The sequence below is a fragment of the Haliotis asinina genome, chromosome 2, assembly GCF_037392515.1.
Source record: "Haliotis asinina isolate JCU_RB_2024 chromosome 2, JCU_Hal_asi_v2, whole genome shotgun sequence".
Taxonomy (NCBI): domain Eukaryota; kingdom Metazoa; phylum Mollusca; class Gastropoda; order Lepetellida; family Haliotidae; genus Haliotis; species Haliotis asinina.
In genome coordinates, this window is record NC_090281.1 from 67,995,306 (window position 1) to 68,014,281 (window position 18,976).

General features: G+C 40.5%; 1 protein-coding gene across 2 annotated transcripts in view; it reads left to right on the top strand.

Annotated features, from left to right (window-relative positions):
- The window catches only part of LOC137274185 (uncharacterized), a 59,901-nt gene that overhangs the window by 14,806 nt on the left and 26,119 nt on the right, over positions 1–18,976 (top strand). The gene's annotated exons all lie outside the window — the stretch shown is intronic.

Here is an 18,976-nt window from a genome sequence, read left to right on the forward strand (position 1 = left end):
CGTCCGACATTGAAAGGTATACAGCGAGCAGCACACGACGAGGCCGCGTCTACTGATCCTGTCAGTCTGCATCTTGTATCGTGTTCTACCTACGTTATTTCCTCGTACATCGAGGTTTGGCTTCGGTCGAGGCGGACAGATCCACGTGCAAAAATCACCTTGAAAAATCAATGCTAATTTCCGGGTAATGTACATTCAAACTAGTGTCCGCTTCTAATACGCACGAATAAGAATACAGTTAATATTTAGTACACGTCTATGTGATATGATCCGTAAAATGGATCTCGGCATACAATCTGTCTGCATCTATAATGCATGGATGTTTGGAATGATTGCTACGCTGTGTATGAACAGGCACACGTTTCCATGTAAACACCTCGTCCTTTACAAATAGTGATTTCGTGAAAGGTGAGAATATCAGTGAAAGGTAAATAATTGTATGTTAATCTTCCCACCATTCTCTAACCAACCTTAATTCTTGTTATGACGACAAGATTTCAATTTTTGATATCGGTGGCTTAAAGGTAGTAACGCTCACAGGCCAGTCCAGCTCCCTCCTCACTATAGGTAAACACTTTCTGTTTTGTATCTCAGTGTTTTGAATCTCTGTGTTTCGTATCTAAGTGTTTTGTATCTCAGTGTTTCGTATTTTGTGTCCCTGTGTTTTGTGTCTATCTCAGCATTTTGTATCTCATCTTTAGAATCAGTGACGTATTGTTTTATCACGTCGTGTGTTTATCAGTTCAGATATCAGTTCAAACAGGTTCTCAAATGTTCACATAGATAGGCTTCTTCAGTAATAAATGAGGGCAGAATAACAAGACGAGGGAATTTACGAATGACTGCAGTGCATGTCATCCCTGTATTATCCGTCTATGTACAATGTTTACATATTCAGAAGAACCCGCACACTTGACATACTAGTGAGATGAGAGGAGAGCGTATATATAAAGAGGTTGTGTATGGGACACCCTTCACTGTCTGCGTGTATCTGGTACATGCTTCTAGGTTTTAATTTAACCAAATAAGTGTTGGGGAACAATGATAACAAAACCATGAACGGACTACCATACAGGCAGTATGTCACAGCCAGACTCAGAACATTTCAGCAACTCCTTGTTGCACGTCAATATTATGATGATTAGAACATCTATCTGCATAGTCATTTACCGTTAGTTAAACTTGTCATATAAGACTGACATACAATAGATTATATCATGCATACAATGGCTGGTACATTTCGTGAGGAGTTTGTCGAGTTTAGAAGAAGAAAGAGTCTTGTAGGGTGTAAATACTTTCATAAACTGACGCTCAGGACTACAGGGGGAAGCAGTGCAAGTCTCATATGGATCATTACCTTGTGACAATAGAAGCGCCGATCTTTAAACTGTCTGATTATATATTGACACTGATCTTCAGCGAGCGATGTTACTAATTACTTACCACTGTTCCAACAACGAAATAATTTGCACGGGGTCTGGAAAACTCAATACTCGGAAACTGCACAACTCTGGAAGACGGGTGGGTTAAGATTAACTATCGAACGTGTACTTATGGGAGGATAGCATCAATACAGGAAATCAGTATGCAAATACGTGGCGGCGGAGACGTGGGGCCACTTCTTTCACAAGGAAGAGGACTAGTTTGCGTTCTACAGTCAGCTCGTTATGGATCTTTACTTCTTTTCATCCCTGTACGTGGAGCTAAATGGACGATAGTGAGTTCACTGCAGAAATGTTTGGTTCGGTGTTGACAGATGACACATGTGGTGGAGTGATGAAGCCACGACAGTGTCAACACTTTCAACATGGACAACATTCCGCTTACAGTGATAATGATGGGTAATGTCGATGATCCGAAACTCGTGGATGCGAACATTTCATGGGGTTAGTTTTATGCACAAAATATGTATGATACGTGGAAAGTGGAACGGTCCTAAAAAGCAAGGACCACTCAGTTCGGAAAAAAAAGTGTTTGTTGCTTAACGCCACAGTCAGCAATATTTGAGCTGTATGGCGGCGGAATGTATATAATCGTGTCTGGATGAGACAATCCGGTGATTGACATAATGAGTATCGATTTACGCTACTGGGGTACGATAACATGTATCAGCCGTGTAGGCGAGACTGCCGTGTTGCAACTGTAAGGTCGCTTTGAGCAAAAAGGCTCTAATCGATCACGTTTCAATATTATTTGTAAAATGTTTTTTGAAAGAGGCTCAGCCGTGTCTCAAGATATTGCAGGGAGTGACATCAAGACTTATGCCTATATGAACTGTGTATGAAAGTCACGTTCGCTTGTGACAGGTTACGGTGGTCACACACGTCACATCATACACGCAATCATCATCGCACGGGTTGTGTGTCCCTGAATAACGGAAATGATTATGGTAAATTAAAGGTATTTCCTTTCAGGTGTGAATCAGACACTGATGTACATATACGTGACATGCCGTGTGGCGTGGCTATTACTATATGCGCCACAGTGCTCTCGGTTAGAACCTAGAAGGCCTTGGTGAGAAACTATGTCCCCTCTAAAACGTGACAGTACAGACGCCAGACTCAGTCCTTAAAATGTCCTCAGTGTCGTGAGAATTTACATTTTCAACTTAATGCCAGTGTGTCTATGTATCATTTTATGTATACTAACAAAAATTGGTGGGAAATAGAATGCTTCGCGAGGCCGTTATGCATTTTGAGTGAGTTGTACGATGCTTTCAACAATATTCCAGCATAATCTCTGCGGAGGACACCATAAATTGGCTTCACAGACTGCACCCATTTGAAGAATCGAACCCAAGTCTTCAACCACTAGGCGACCCTATTGATCCTTTAAACATAGAGACAGCATAGCTGTGGAAACTGGTTTAAGAAAAGTAACATTATCATGAAACCTTTATGCATCTTGAAAGTCGAAAGCAAGAACTTTGATACATTCAGTTAATGAAACCCTTATCTCCCTTTCTTTTCCATCTGCATAAGGATTTCACACACACACACACGCTTGAAAATTCATTTGAGAATGTGAAAGGAGTTATGACGTACCATATATCGCCAACATCAAACGTTAAAGCAACCACTCTGCTCTCGGCTGACACAGTAAGCGTGTCAATGGTAATCAGTCCGGCCATAATCATCTATTACAAACAGGTTCAAGTATCCTCATTCAAGACAGAAAGATACAGGCCGGTAATATCAGGAACACTTGGGACATTGCCTGTTTCAGAACACAGCCAGACAACGCTGTAATGAATGCAATAATGTTGTGGCAGTTATATTCTCTATCACAGCAGTCAATAAGAGTTGCAGCAGTACCTGTAATTAAAGGAACAGAAAATACGATAACTGGACGACAGCAAAAGCTGATCTGAGGACGGGCAGGCATGACGTTATCCTCAACATGAAAGGCTGGCATATATTATGTTACCCTTTTAATACAAGGGCTATCAATACTAATTGTATCCATATTATATTTCAATGAAATATACTGGAAATGGAATTGCAATCACCTAGTTTATGGGAAATAGATGACTGTCATACTTTAGCAGGACCTTGAAAGGGAATCATTTCTGTGATCACGCGTCAGGGGGTCTGTTAGGGCTAAATATAGAGCTGAATTCTGGCCACAATGGCCGACCTGATTGTTGTAAACTCATTGAGGAAATCATTAACCTTTGCTGCGTTCACTTAATATGCTTTACTAAAGGAGGCAGTATTGCTGTGTGCCTCCCCGTGTAGGGAGGGTACCACCTGAAGCTGGCTGTTCACTGAGCAGTGATCGATGCACACCCGGTAAGGATAACAATGATTGGATGTGACATAAAGGCTCTCGTGACTTTGTTATCTGGCAGGCGGGGAGGGTAGATGGATGGGTTTCCGGAGAGGATACGCACGCATTAACTGACATCCTACTGATCTTGGTCATTTGGGAAAGAGTTTGTTAGCACATGGGATATTCTCTTCAGCGGTACATGTTTGTGCCAAAAGCCTCATTTGTGAAGACAGAATACCACGAAAACGAATTGTCACGGACTCGATAAATGATCATGGGAAGGGAATCACATACTATTAGCCTTATACATACCATAGAATACATGTCCAAGACCAGCATATACTGTCAGCCCTGAACAGACTATACTATACATGTCCATGACCAACATATACTTTCAGTCCTGTACAGACTATACTACACATGTCCTTGACCAGCATATACTGTCAGCCCTATACAGACTATACTATACATGTCCATGACCAGCATATATTGCAGGTCTTGGGACGTCTCTAGACATGTCGGTACCATTATAACTACCACTATGTACAGTCTCACACAGACTAGTACAGTGCAACTGTAGTAGCAATACAACTACCAGTATATACTGTCAGTCCCTTCAGAGAATTCTCCATGCATTTCCCGAACCCCACAGTCATCACAGGTATTTTACAGTACCGATACAGACATTACCAGGCATTATCTTGATGCCAGGCGGAGCGGTACTCCTTAAATCAAGTCAAATCCTGTTCTCTTTCAATAAAATCTGATCATCGTAAAGCGGCGCCAGGCCCGGTACGAAGCGAGCACGTGCCAGACTGATTGATGTCAGCGCGGTCAAGTTTGAGGAGATTAATGTCCAAACCATGGGTTTAGTATCATATCTGACCAGGGGTCAAACCTCATCAAACTAATTAACAACTATAGTTGTCTATTGTTAGAATACATGTTCTCTGAATACTCTGTTGGTACCGGTCTCAAAACCACTTCAGGAACATTCCATCTGTGTGGTAAAATTCACCCTGGGTTTAAAAGCATACCTTCTGCCTGAATGGACAACAATATACTAACGACAAACACTCTTGCGTCGTATGTCGAACTTCCGCTTATCTCCAAACAAAAGCCGAGCACTGAAGTTCTTCTTTAGTCATCATGTTACGATTGTGTCAACGTTGAAACAGCGGTGTTTAGCTATGTGTATATAAAACACAGCGCGAACTTATCCTCGACTTATAGTGCATCTCCTTCACTAGCCCCACCCAATCCCAACTGCAACATCCCAGCTCCAAAAGTAACACCACCCCGAACCCAAAACAAACTACATCACGACCCTAAGCTGAACCCCATCCTAACCCCAACATGTACAGCATCCCAACCAAAACACCAACCCCATCTTAACACCTTCATTAACCCTTTCCCAACACCAACACGTACTCTAGCCACATCTCAACACTTACCCAGTCTCAACTCCAATACTAACCCCGACCCAAAGCCAAACACTAGTCCCATCCCAACACGTTCGCCATCCCACCATACTAACTCTTCCCAACCCCAACTCTTGCTCCATCTCAACCCCATACACTAACCCCATTCAAATCCTAACCCTAGCACCAATATAACTCCAAACAGTAACACCATCACCACTCCAAACACTAACCCCATTCAAATCCTAACTCTAGCACCATTACAACTCCAAGCAGTAACCCCATCACCACTCCAAACACTAACCCCGTTCAAATAATAACTCTAGCACCATTACAACCCCAAACAGTAACCCCATCAAACATTGACCCCCATTCAAGCTCTAACTCCGGCCCCATGCCAACACTTACGTCATCCCAACTCCAAACACTAACCCTATCCCAACCCCAATACTAAACCCGTCCCAACACTTACACCATCCAAACCCAGAGATTTACCCATTCCCAGACATCCAAGAATGTCAGCTAATACCACGTTGTCACATCTGGAGCTACACATTCGTCTGGTGTGTAATAGTGGCAATAGTTACAGCGGTAAATACAACCCGAAGCTGAATCTGTAATGACATGTAGTTTTTTTATGATTACACAGGGCAAAATAACGAGAATGCCAGGGGAACCTGTAACCATGGTAATTACATTACCTTTCAGATTCTCATTAGGGCCAATATCATGTCTGGAAAGCAGCTTATCATAACAGTATCTGAAGATTAGCTGTGTGTGTTGTGTGGAGTGTACATTCCTGCTGTCGTTGCTACACGCTATAGCGCAAATACGAGAAACTCGTTAAAAGACCAAAAGGTTTCCTAACACAAACTGTCGTAAATCCTGAATGAAATGTAGTAATTAAACTCTGAAGTGGCCCGGTGCTCTTGTCAGCAACACGGTATTGCAGTAAAAGGGGGATTAATAAATCCCCAAAATTGAAATTGACAGCTATACGACGAATCTTACAGCAGAGAGTCAGAAGAATCAAACTACATTTGCTTTGTCTATTGTGTTCCAAAGCATCAATATTGAGAAATGTCGCATAAAATACCTGGCTGTAGTCTGAGCTTTCAGACATACTTGTCCTTTTCAAGTTACCATGACAACGTGGTATTGAATTCTTCAATGACAAGAGTAAACGTTATAATTATTTGAAATATCGCGTATTTTACGGTTATACCTGACAATCCCCATCTGAGTTGCCAGTGTCCTTTACCCTTTCACATCTTTCTGTGTTTGGCTGTGCGGCTATAGCTAAATGCTGTTAGAAACAATCGATAACACAGTGGAAAGTCAAGGCGAGAAGCTTTATCTTCTTCCCTTCTTTCTTCATAAATACATGTTTATTATATACCCGTGTGTGTGTGTGTGTGTGTGTGTGTGTGTTTGTTTGTCTGTGTCTGTGTCCGTGTGTGTATCTGTGTACCTCTCTCTCTCTCTCTCTCTCTCTCTCTCTGTGTGTGTGTGTGTGTGTGTGTGTGTGTGATGAGGTCTTCAAGATGCAGTAAAAAACGCGAAGGAGAGAAATATGTCTGTACCAGATAATAATATATTTGAATATAAGCAAATCGTCGAATACCAGAGTGTGGCATAGCAAACATTATCAGAAAATGGCAAATTATGACCTCAATGTATTAAAATAAATAAGAAATTCTCGAAAAATGATAGAAACCGTGACCTTTCTCAAAACGAAAGTGTTTTAAGTGTCGAAAACACAGGTAAAAAAATCATAATTATATGGCTCTTTATTTTTTACCAGATTGTATTTTTGTCGTTTAAAACTTTTTTTACATTCATAAGGACAATATTTAATTAAATGAAACAGAAATATGAGATCATCATTTCAAAACTGGTCAATCTCAAAGTCACTTGATCAAATTGTGCTTACTCATTGGTCTGTTGACAACTTAGAACACTTGAAAACAACTTGTGATTTTGCATGACAGAACAAAATTTGCGTTTGAAAAAAACCTTTCAAAGCAAGCTATCACTGCAGAACGTCGCTAGAGTAATAAAATTATGTTCTAAAATCTACTCCGAGCATAAATATACTAACCGAAATTTTGTTAAAAATGGACTTAGAATATGTATGTCTATATATGTATGTGTATGTGTATGTGTATGTGCATGTGCATGTGCATGTGCATGTGTATGTGTATGTGTATGTGTATGTGTATGTGTGTATGTATGTGTATGTGTATGTGTATGTGTATGTGTGTATGTATGTGTATGTGTATGTGTATGTGTATGTGCATGTATGTGTGTGTATGTGTATGTGTATGTGTATGTGTATGTGCATGTGTATGTATGTGTATGTGTATGTATGTGTATGTGTATGTGTGTATGTGTGTGTGTTTATGTGTATGTGTATGTGTCTGTGTGTGCATGTGTATGTGTATGTGTATGTGTCTGTGTGTATGTGTGTGTTTATGCTTATGTCTATGTCTATGTTTATGTGCATGTGTATGTGTGAAGGTATGTGTATGTGTATGTGTGTATGTATGTGTATGTGTATGTGTGTATGTGTGTATGTATGTGTATGTGTCTGTGTGTGTATGTATGTATGTATGTGTATGTGTGTATGTATGTGTATGTGTCTGTGTGTGTATGTGTGTATGTGTGTGTTTATACTTATGTCTATGTCTATGTCTGTGTTTATGTGCATCTGTATGTGTATGTGTGTGTTTATGTTTATGTGTATGTGTATGTGTGCATGTGTATGTGTATGTGTGTATGTATGTGTATGTGTGTGTATGTGTATGTGTAACTTTCTGTACCCTTAGTCAAGGTTGAAATTGCAGTTCCATTTAGGATTCAACAACATGTAAGGGACCCGTTATGGCATAACGTATGGCTTACTGGAGGGGAATGGGAGATGACAATATCATGTGCAAAATCAACGAATGAAAATCTAGTGCGTGTGTACAAAACTGACAAATACCCTCCCACCCCCACCCCTACCCCACCCCCACACATAAATCATAAATCCTAAGAAAGCTGAATATATAAATGCATTTTACCCATCCGTGACGCCATAGCTTCCATTGACGTCGTTTCAAACTTATGCCGAAAAGACGGCAAGCTATAACGGATACAAAATTGTGTTCCTATGTCCTGAAAATAGGGGACTGACACACCTAATACTTTCATGGGGGTACAGTACTATCAGATAGCCACCACGCAGACATCCCAATAAATCATGCTTCTTCAATTACCTCGTTCCTCTGCTGAAGTGGAAATGTCTGTGAGATTGCACCATAAACTGAAGCTCCAATATTTCCGCCGCGCATGACTCTGCACGCTCTAAATGATTGAGTTGTCAATCACAAGCGTTGCATATCTGAAACAACCAGCGAAACAGATCACCAGCCTGCTGCAACGAAAAGGCATTGCATGAATCTTACATATTAATTGTGTTGTGAATATCTTGTTTTCTGTACTCTTAGGAAACATGTTAACCATGTTTTAAAGCAAATATATACAGCACGTATATAGCAATATATAGCAACACGTTCCACTTTGGTGAAAAGACATAAATTCATATGTGCACTGGGAATGGGAAAATACAGTTTTCTCCTTTTATATTTCTGCAGCAGTCATCAAGTTTACATTCTAGTTTAAAGCAAAATTTTCAATTTTCAATTGAATGCATATTGGTTTAAGTCGTTTAGAAAATTTCGTCGTTTTGGTATTTCGATTTGCTTTGTTTGTTTTGGGAGTCACTTCACTAAACGATTCAGATGCATTGTTTCAAATCATATCACGATGCTGAATATCCATGTTACAATCCCTGAGAAGAAAAACATCAAGTGTATTGTAAAATGTCTGCGTTTGTTACACCGTAATCAGCGGTACTCCATTCCCATGTGCGTGAATATCACGGATGTCTGTACCAGATAAAACTGATATGAATATTGTTATTATTTCAGTTTTTGTTTCTTTTACATTGTACGTACATGTTATCAAAATGCGTGTGGTTATATACCCTGCTTCTGTTTTGGGACAGATGGTCTTGAGACACACAGCATATGATCCAGATCATCATTATCAACATTCAGAGGCGGATACAGCTTTTTGAGAAAGTGTGTATGTGTGTCCGTGCGCGCACACTATTGAGAAGAAATAGGGGATGCACACTTCATTTCCAATGGTCATATAACAAGATTTCTGGACAGGGGGCACCCTCCTAAGGATCCGCCTATGACGTTCCTGTTTCCCCGGAAATGTATCAGGGGAACTGAATTTAGAAATAGTACAGCTGTCATACATCATTCAGTGTGACTCAAAATAGAAACCATTGTAATATTATACCCGTAATCTTGCCATACTGTATAATATTAACTCATCTACTTGGCTGGACCAGTGTAAATGCACATTGCCCTACCCTCTGTGTAAATATAGGGTTCCTCGCTATCGCAAGATGACATTAGACCACTTTCCATTTGACAGGTGCGACTCCATCACAAAGCGGCCTTTAAACCTATAGAAATAGAAACACCGATGAACTTTAGCCCATCGTAATCTGACGATCGTTCTGTCGGACTCGATACTCCTTACGTTGTGGTTGCTAGGTTAACTATGTTGAGATAAAGACTGCTCTTGGCCAAACATACTTAGCGGCAAGACGTTGCTGGCTTGTGGGTATCGAACTCGGACCAAGAGTGTTTGATAACGACCACCAGTCGTCCTGGCAATTGTATCCCCGCGCGTCTATTTGTCAAGCAGGTGGTTGAAACATTCACTAGGCGGCAGCGAAAAACCCAGGTGCTCACGGAACCATGCTGGAATTTCAGTAGCGGGTGATGATATTTCAAGTTTAGTGAAGAAATGTTAGTTGGAAATAGCTTCAGGAAAATAGCACACGCTCGATAATCAGTTCATTCAATAATAACTAGATGTGTTAAGCTCGCTATTAATTATTTTGAAATATTTGAATGAGTGAGTGAGTTTCATTTTACGCCGCTTTTAGCCATATTCCAGCAATATCACTGCGTGGAATAACAGAAATGGGCTTCACACATTGCATCCGAGGGGAATCGAACCCGGATCTTCGGTGTGACTAGCGAACGCTTTAATCACTAGACTACCCCAGCGAACCTGCATTATTGTGAGAGAAAATATCTGTAACATAGTGCGAGGGAGAAACAAAGGTGAGAGAGACGTTACTTGTATTTAGTATGGATACACAGGTTTGACATCTTTTACGTTTTCATCGCCATTATTGCCCCCTGGATGTGTGAAACTACTCGAGTGCTGAAACCTTTTATGAAAAGATTGGCAGTAATTGTGTCTTGTGGTGTGTGTTATTCTAATATATTTTTTATCTAAGGAAACAGCGGAAGAATACGGCATAAAATATAATATTTACATTTACATTATATGCATTGTAAGGAAACTCAACGTAAACATAATCCTAATACAAAACTACTATGTACCAATTACTTCTCCTGTCCTATTGAATGTATTTTGTGTCGCCACCCACTGACTACACTGCGTATGACTTCCGCCTGATTTCATATCTAGGCGTTTTAGATGTCCCACTGGGAAAAATATTCCAGTTTTATGTTCAAAGCTCTTTTGATCATTTTAATAGGTTTCTGGGATCAAAGTTTCGTTGAGCGGCCGTGACGAAACTGAACCGAACGCGAAAATACCTCGATCATTAAGCGTAAAGAGCGCCCTCTGGTAACAAACGTCTAGCCATGCAAGGGAGATAATAGTCACATTCTCAAAGGGTTGTTTCTTCCCAGTAATTGCACCCCTGATAGGGTGAAAGAAGGTGTACTGTCAACATGATTTGTGTTGTAAATAATGTATGATGTGGCTGATAGATATCACTGTATGTGCGTGACATTGGGATTCTTGATTTACGGTGGTTCACCTGTAAAAACACTGAAACCTTCAAACCACCTTTAATGTACATGATAAGATAATCTGCCTGGACAACAGTACTCTCCACACAGTCCCGACAAATATGTCCGCTTGACAACGCACCTCTGTTTCTGAAAATGATCAATTTATGTAGTCGTGTAAACGTCGCACCCTTAAATACTTTTTCTCACCAAACAATGCTCATGCTTGTCCAGGTATATCTTGAGTGATTTTTAGATATGACATCTCCTCGTTTGCGAGGTGTAGTCATCATATATGTTTTTATTTTAAGTGCACCGAATCACGCCGGCACATAGGGTGTGAGGCACGTTGTAACCAACGTTCTTTTCTATGTTAAGATCACAGCGCTGCAGATATCGTCAGAGTGATTCGGTAGTCGTAGCTCCGAGGGTGCTTTGGGATGAATGATAGAGTGGGTTTACTTGACGCACTCAGCAATACACTAATGCTATGGCTATGGTCTGTAAATAATCGGGTCAATCCAGTGATCGACAGCATGAGCATCTACGTAACTGGGATGCGATGACGTGTGAACCAAGTTAGCCAGCCTGACCACCTTATTCCTTTAGTCGTCTCTTACAACAAGCATGGGTTACTCAAGATTAATTCTAAACCGGATCTTCACGGATCTGCATTAGGATGAGGCGCAGCCTATGCACATCCTGTTTTGCATCGCATCTGGTTATCGGTCGCTCTCGTATGTCCTTGGTAACTTGTTCAATTGGGGGAATGGTGGGCGAGCTGGCTAAGGCGCCAGGTTAGTGATCCAGCGAGGTTGAGGTGTCGGGATCGAGCCCACCTGTGACCGGGTGTAAAAACCTTGGAGTCAGCTTTGTGTGCAAACTCTTTCAGTGTTGTCACAACCCCTATTGTACAGTACACAACCCTGTGCACTTAAAAGAACCCACGAATCCGTTGGTATATGGCCAGGTGATGGCCACATGAATGCGTCGTGCAAACACCAAGTTGCGGGTACAGCAACGTGCAGTGAAATTGGACAAAGTACTGTGGCTATGTGTCCCAGTCCACCCAGCTGTGAATGGGATGCAACGGGTACCTCGTTAGGATGAGAGAGCCTAAATAAACTCGGTGTGCCAAGTAGCAGCAAGAGTTGTATACTCCCAAGGGAGTTGAGATTGAAATACGATGTGCTGTTGAGTTTGACATCCAGTGATCGAGGGAAAAATACCAGAGCATGCACTAGTGCGTGGATATGTGCGCTATATAAATATCCTATATCTATATATATCCTGTATCTATCTATATCAATTCATTTATAAGGTCATGATACAACCCACTGAGTTCCGAGAACGTTTCTTTTCCACCATCGCAACTTCTTATCCGCCTAATTCCCAGTATTATGTGAGTGTCATGTTCGCCAACACCTGTGCCTGTGGGTTTGCCGTAGGTGTTCTAGAAGTCATTATCTCGCCATGCCTAGTCTCGACCATGCAGTCATATCGATTACTGCTTCATAATTCTTGCCTGGCTTGCGCTTTTGATTGTAACAATGAGAATTTGTAACAGTATGGTACTGCTGTGTTACAATGCAGGGTTAAAACAAGCGACTTTATGAACACCAAGGCATGATAGCACCTATCCGATGGTTGCGAAGGTGAAGGTCACAAAGTTACTTTTATAGTTACATTGTTTTTTATGTATTGAGAGTTTTTGCAACACTAAATGCGTGCATTGTGTCCATAAATATTCTCCTTATAAATGACATTCAATGTGTAGAATGATATGCAGTCGCCCACCTACTTTCCGGCAGTCTGTACATTATCGTCTGTTCACCAGACAATCCTTTGTGACGAACTGCTTACGATGACCTGCACTCCCCAAGTACGTGAGTCTAAACACATACATCTATTCAGTCTAGCATCAGTTCTAACATTCACGGGGTAAAGTTCATGCAGAATTTGATGACTTAGAGATTTGTAACAAACTATTCAGTTGCTTACACCCCTTGTCTTGATTGATTAATAAAAAGGCCAATGCGACAACAGGGCATCTTTCATTACTATCTCCTTGTGTGAGTGAGTGAGTGAGTTTAATTTTACGCCACATTCTAGCGATATAATGGAAGTCTGTAAACAATGGAGTCTGGGCTAGGCAATCCAGTGATGAGCATCGATCTGCGTAACCGGGTTACCAATTTAGCAAAACCTCACCACCCGATCCCAGCATGGGGTACTGAAGATCTGTTCCGACCCTGGTCTTCACAGGTTCTGCTTTTGTAACTGATTGGAACGGTTATATCGACCATTGAAGGAATCGAACTACTTTTAATTCTTGTTCCACCAAGTTAGACACAATGGCAATTGACAATACTGAAAGCATCATGGGAAATAATATAGAGTAAATGAAGCGAACTGAGCACAATGTTTAAGCACAAAGTCAAAGACATGTTCTGAGAAAATACCCAAACGTTTTACATTAATAATGATCCAATGGACTTACTGAATGTAGTTCTGCCAGATTGCATCCCAAAGTGGCATTACTTCTGAATCCAATACATCTCCAGGGGTCGGACATTTATACTTTATAGCCACAAGACACAGCTTGTGATTCTTTTGATGACGAGACTTCTGTTGGGAGTTTTATATTGACATTTGAGGATTCATGTGGATCAGAGATGTTTTAATCTGACTGAAGGCTGGGGAATCCACGTTTGTAATGATCTGTTTACTTCTGTGTCATGTATAAACAGTCACAGCTTGCTGCAAATATACTTCATACATGGTCTTTTTTGTTTGTTTGTTGTGTGATGCATATGCCTCACTCAGCAACATCCCAGCTTAATCACCATGGTCTGTAAATAATCGAGTCTGGACCAGACAATCCAGTGATTAGATCCATAGTCAGTTCGGCCTGTCCATTCTATCCTGTTAGTCGCCTAACGAGAGTATCATGGTTTGCTGACGATCAATTCTGAAAAGGGATCTTCACGTTTACGGTTATGTATCCATACATGTTGATTGGTAAATGTCAACAGCAGCAATCAGTGGACTTCATATACAAAAGTTCATTGACATTTGCATGCCCGAAACACCATCCTGTTCTTGTGATGTCACCTTGCGAGTTGTGTTCCCTTGGTCAGCGCGTCACCCATTCGACCAAAATTCACATGCAGAAGTAACTACAACACTGTAAAGTTATATCAACATTTAACACATCCTTTTTAATTTGAATTTTAGTTTTTAATCTAAACGCTAAAGACTCGAATAAACAAAATCTGCTTTCCGTCATCAAGACATGTATACGTCCAGATCTGTATGTTCAGTCTCAAAGCGTCGAAACATACCATCATACGATCATACGATACTGATATCGAGAATCATTGCTTCCGAGATCAAATTATTCTTCGTGTCAACACAATGACATTCCACTGCGTCAGATGCCAGTATAGCTACCTTAGAATATCTCCTCTAGGTTCATATGACAGACACATGAGACATACAAATAGCACATCCCCGCCTTCTGGAAAGAACACATAGATTCGTAGATTAAGAAGTCACTAACTGAGTTGTAAATTATCCCGAACAAAGAATTTAGATCTGTGTCTCATTAGTAGGACTGGAAAAAGAGATTTTTACGCGGATTACAAGCAGACACACATAAAACATGTTCTTCGGAAGTGTTAAGGTTGAAATGTCTAGATGACTATCAAGCGTCCTTAATGGAGGGATGGTTGGTTTGTTGTTAAAGTATTCCACCTATTATGGCGGCGGTCTGTAACTAACTGGGCCTGGACTAGACAATCCAGTCATCAACAGCATTAGCATCGATCTACGCCATCGGGATACGATAATACGTGCCTGACCACCCAATCCCGTTTTTCGCCTCTTACTAATCGGATCTTAACGGGTCTATTATAGGGGGACGGTCCAGGGTATAAGCCGCTGCTCTTCGCTGCTGAGTTTCATTCCTCCTTGGATCTGATTAGAATCTGATCTGGTCAGAATGACTGCCGTAGATTAGAAATCTTAAAGTTCTTGATTACACCGCCTCCGTCGTATCACTAATCACCTATAAATGTTAGCGTAAAGTTTTCTTACATCTCCGTAACGAAATACATAGGCAACAAGCGTCACCAACAGCACGTTTGGAACAAACTGAATATAGTGGTGTAATATACTGACGGGCAAATGAAAGTATACAGTAACTGTTATATTTGATAGTAACTGAAAATAGCAAACAGTTAATGGTCATGCCTCGGTGATGTATTTCATACCTGTATCAAAGACATGTTTTGGATCAAAGTCTTCAGCTGTGTTCGCGGCAATTTCCAGGCAAGTGACGTTGCCTCCGTTTTGACAAATTTTCAAATGTGATTTTTTTTCTTATCCTTTCCACAACTCCCAATGTTTGTGTAAAAAGGCACTAGAGTTGTTCAGATCAAGTCCTACGTGGTGTACTAGACGAAGAAGGATACTGAACCCAAGTTTGTTCTTGACTGTGAATATAATTTCTAACCACATCCATCTATGCTTCTTTTCTGAAGATGCGCAGATATCCGCGCATCACGTTACACCTTGCAGCAATACAGCGCAGATAAAATGTCAACACACCGTGCTGCATGTAATCCAAAAGACATACAGCACAATTATCCGTGGTGTTCCACATCGTATTTCGTCTTAATGAAGAGTCTCCAGACATGTCTTCCATCATCAATCAAAACTAATTCTAGGCTGACGTCGGACTAGATTAGATTCAAAATTAATCTCCTGGGCTGCAGTCGGCGGAGCAAGTATTGAGATCGAGTTTCTGGTGGTCCAAACATTACAGTTAAATCCGGGGCTTTGCTCATTGAGACAAACACAATATATCGATACACATGTTGGAATTCATTATAGATTATCATAATTAAAATGATGCGCCTTCACATGAACAAAAATATGAATGTTTAAATATATCTGACATGTGGTTTATGTGAAACAGTCAATACAAAGACGAAAATGTTTCTTTGTTTTCAAATTTCTGAACATAAACTATAAATATTTATTGCAGCTGATATTATGCCATAAATGTACACTGCCATTTAGAAAGTGGTCACATGTAACATACGTTACATTTGAGGATTACATTTTCTTAGCAAAGTACAGGTTCTAGTACTTTGGTTCGGTTGAGTCTCGAACCCACACCCTCAAAGTCAAACGCCTAATCGCCAGCACACAAAGTCAGTCGTCTAACCCGCTCAGTCACCGCGACTTCTGTATGACCTTTTCCAACAGTACCACCGATGTGCAGTGCGTGCCCCATTTTCACAAAAATCTGTTTCGTGCTTATCATTATTGTTGTTCGTGTTGTTATTATTATTATTAGTGCACTCTAGCTATACATGCTGCGTGTTATATTCAGAAGTTATCAATCCATCTTTTAACATGTATTTTGAACTTTCAAAGTTTGTCCATGAAACTTTTAAAATCCAATAGCTAGTGCCATACGATACTCAATGCATGCACAGCATCAGACATATATAGAAGACATGCAGTGACTGAAAAGAGCTTTGTACCTGGGAGAGTCATGTTAAATGATTGCATAGCATAGATAGACAACGGATAACATTCAAGCTGAACAGACCCACGGGGGTGAACGAGCCGCAGACAATGTCGCGGGGTATTTATTACAATTCTTTAGAAATATATCTCAATTCTTGAATGTACCCCGAGATCGCGCAGTTCGCTCGTGAGTTATCATTGTGAAAACACTCCTTCACCCGGGGTATCTTATCTGTTGATAAACTGTAACCCCCTCATTCTTTGAAGAGATCATTTTTATAAGATGAAAGACATTGAAACAGGTGTTAGCTCTCCATGCAGTTTAGAGGGTAGGGCGTCGTCGTATTGTATCAGTAGGAGTAAGAGGATGGTAAATGTACTGCCAAAATCGGTTGGTCGAATATATACATAAATTGTTTTGCATAAATTCAGTTAGGAAGGAGTTCATGATTGGAAACTGAAGACAAGACATATTGCCATGTCCTCGTTTATTTGTAGTTGGTATGAACACTTAAATAAATCATGTTGTGTACAAAATCACGTTTCGCAGAAATTCTGCCGATATTTAGCCACAACAAAGATCAAGACAGTACTAAGTTATTTCAAGATGTGAAGTTATGTAAAGTTGTGGTAAAGTCGACTTCTGCTGAACAGACGTCCGTAGTTTAAAGGCAGACACGCTTGTTGGAATGGTTGCCATTAGGATTGATTTATGATACCTGGAAAATCATGCCTCTGACAAAAACACAAGTAATTCATTACGTTACCAGACTCGAGTTTTTTTGTTCAGCGAAGGTCATCAAATAATTATAGCAGTGGCTGAATGCTAGCCGTAACAACAAAGAATAATTAACAATTCTAGTGCAGCTATTGCGATCAAAGAGAAAACAGAACATTCATAATCTCGATTCTGCTGTTTACGACAACCCAACACGAGTTCCAATACAGTTGTTGGCAGTTACCTAGCAACGGGTGCGCGTGACAGACACACTACAGTAGGCGTGCATTTGAGGATGAGCACCATTAGACCTAATGAAACTGCATCGTACAAGTATTGATTATAGCTTGTCTGTAGGCGACGGTGCATGTTTCCAGTCTCATGCATGTTGGATTGTGCATGTGTATAGATTATGTATTATGTTCGTTAATGTGACAGCTTTAATCTTTACGTTATTGGCCGATGAATTATCAACACCAAATTTCATTATGGTTTAAAGGCGGACTAGACTAGGAAGAAAAGGCATCCAAGGAAGTGGGATTCAAATTCAAAATGTACAGTTTATAGTCTGTATGCTTCATTTCTGTGGCATATTTAAAGACTAACTAATAATGATTTCTCTAATTACGAACACCCTAGGGCTGTTGCCCCTCGCACACACAACTTGTAATTGCTAAGTACGAAACGGACGCCATCTTGAAAGAAAAGTGAAAGAAAATTGTACAATTTAACAAAACACATAGATAACCTAACATGAGATGAGTATAGGTTATGGCAGAGACCCAAGGAGTCATTGTCATTCCATTATATGCTGTGACCTTGTATCTTGATAATGTTATTGTCGACGCACCTAATGAAATGTTGTTTTCAGGAACAATTTGCTCTTAGCACGCTTCCGAGAAAGAAATCTCATGACAATATGCCATCCGTGCATACGACAGAACCTCACAAAAACAAAGGTTCACATCGCACTGATTTCGGCAGCACGCAACCATATGATGTACTGCCATTCGTTATAGAGGAATAAATACAATAGTTAAGATATATCCAAGACAATATATAGCAGTTATTACATGCCCATTCAGTGTATTTTGTGACACATGTCAGTGTCAAACACACCTGTATAATATCACCTAAAGATTGCCCTGAAATCCTCAGTGTGGTACTTCACTTAGCGTCAATCAATGCAAACATCAACTGCTACATTTAATCAGGACCACGCTACCTCGGCCTGGCACATTATCCAATCATTTATGTAACTAATTAGGGTGGATCTATAGCACTTAGTCCGGAGACGGTTAGTTCGGAATGGCAGATGGATCGAAGCATTAGCTTGACTGATGCTTCTTAGTGCTTCATGCATCGTTATTTATGATGGTGTGTATATGCTCTGTGACTGATTGTGACAGTAAAAAATAAAGGTTTCATCGGAATGCACTAAATCAACGCTATTGAAATAGTATATATATCATGTACGTCAGTACAGTGTCCCGGGGTTAGCTATGACATTGTTTTGTTGTTAAACATTTGAACCCATCAACAAAACAAGCATTATTTTGTTGGTGACTCATGTTCTCGTTGTGCATATTGTGAGCGTGGAGATCGGATGTTTTCAACAGAGCAGCACA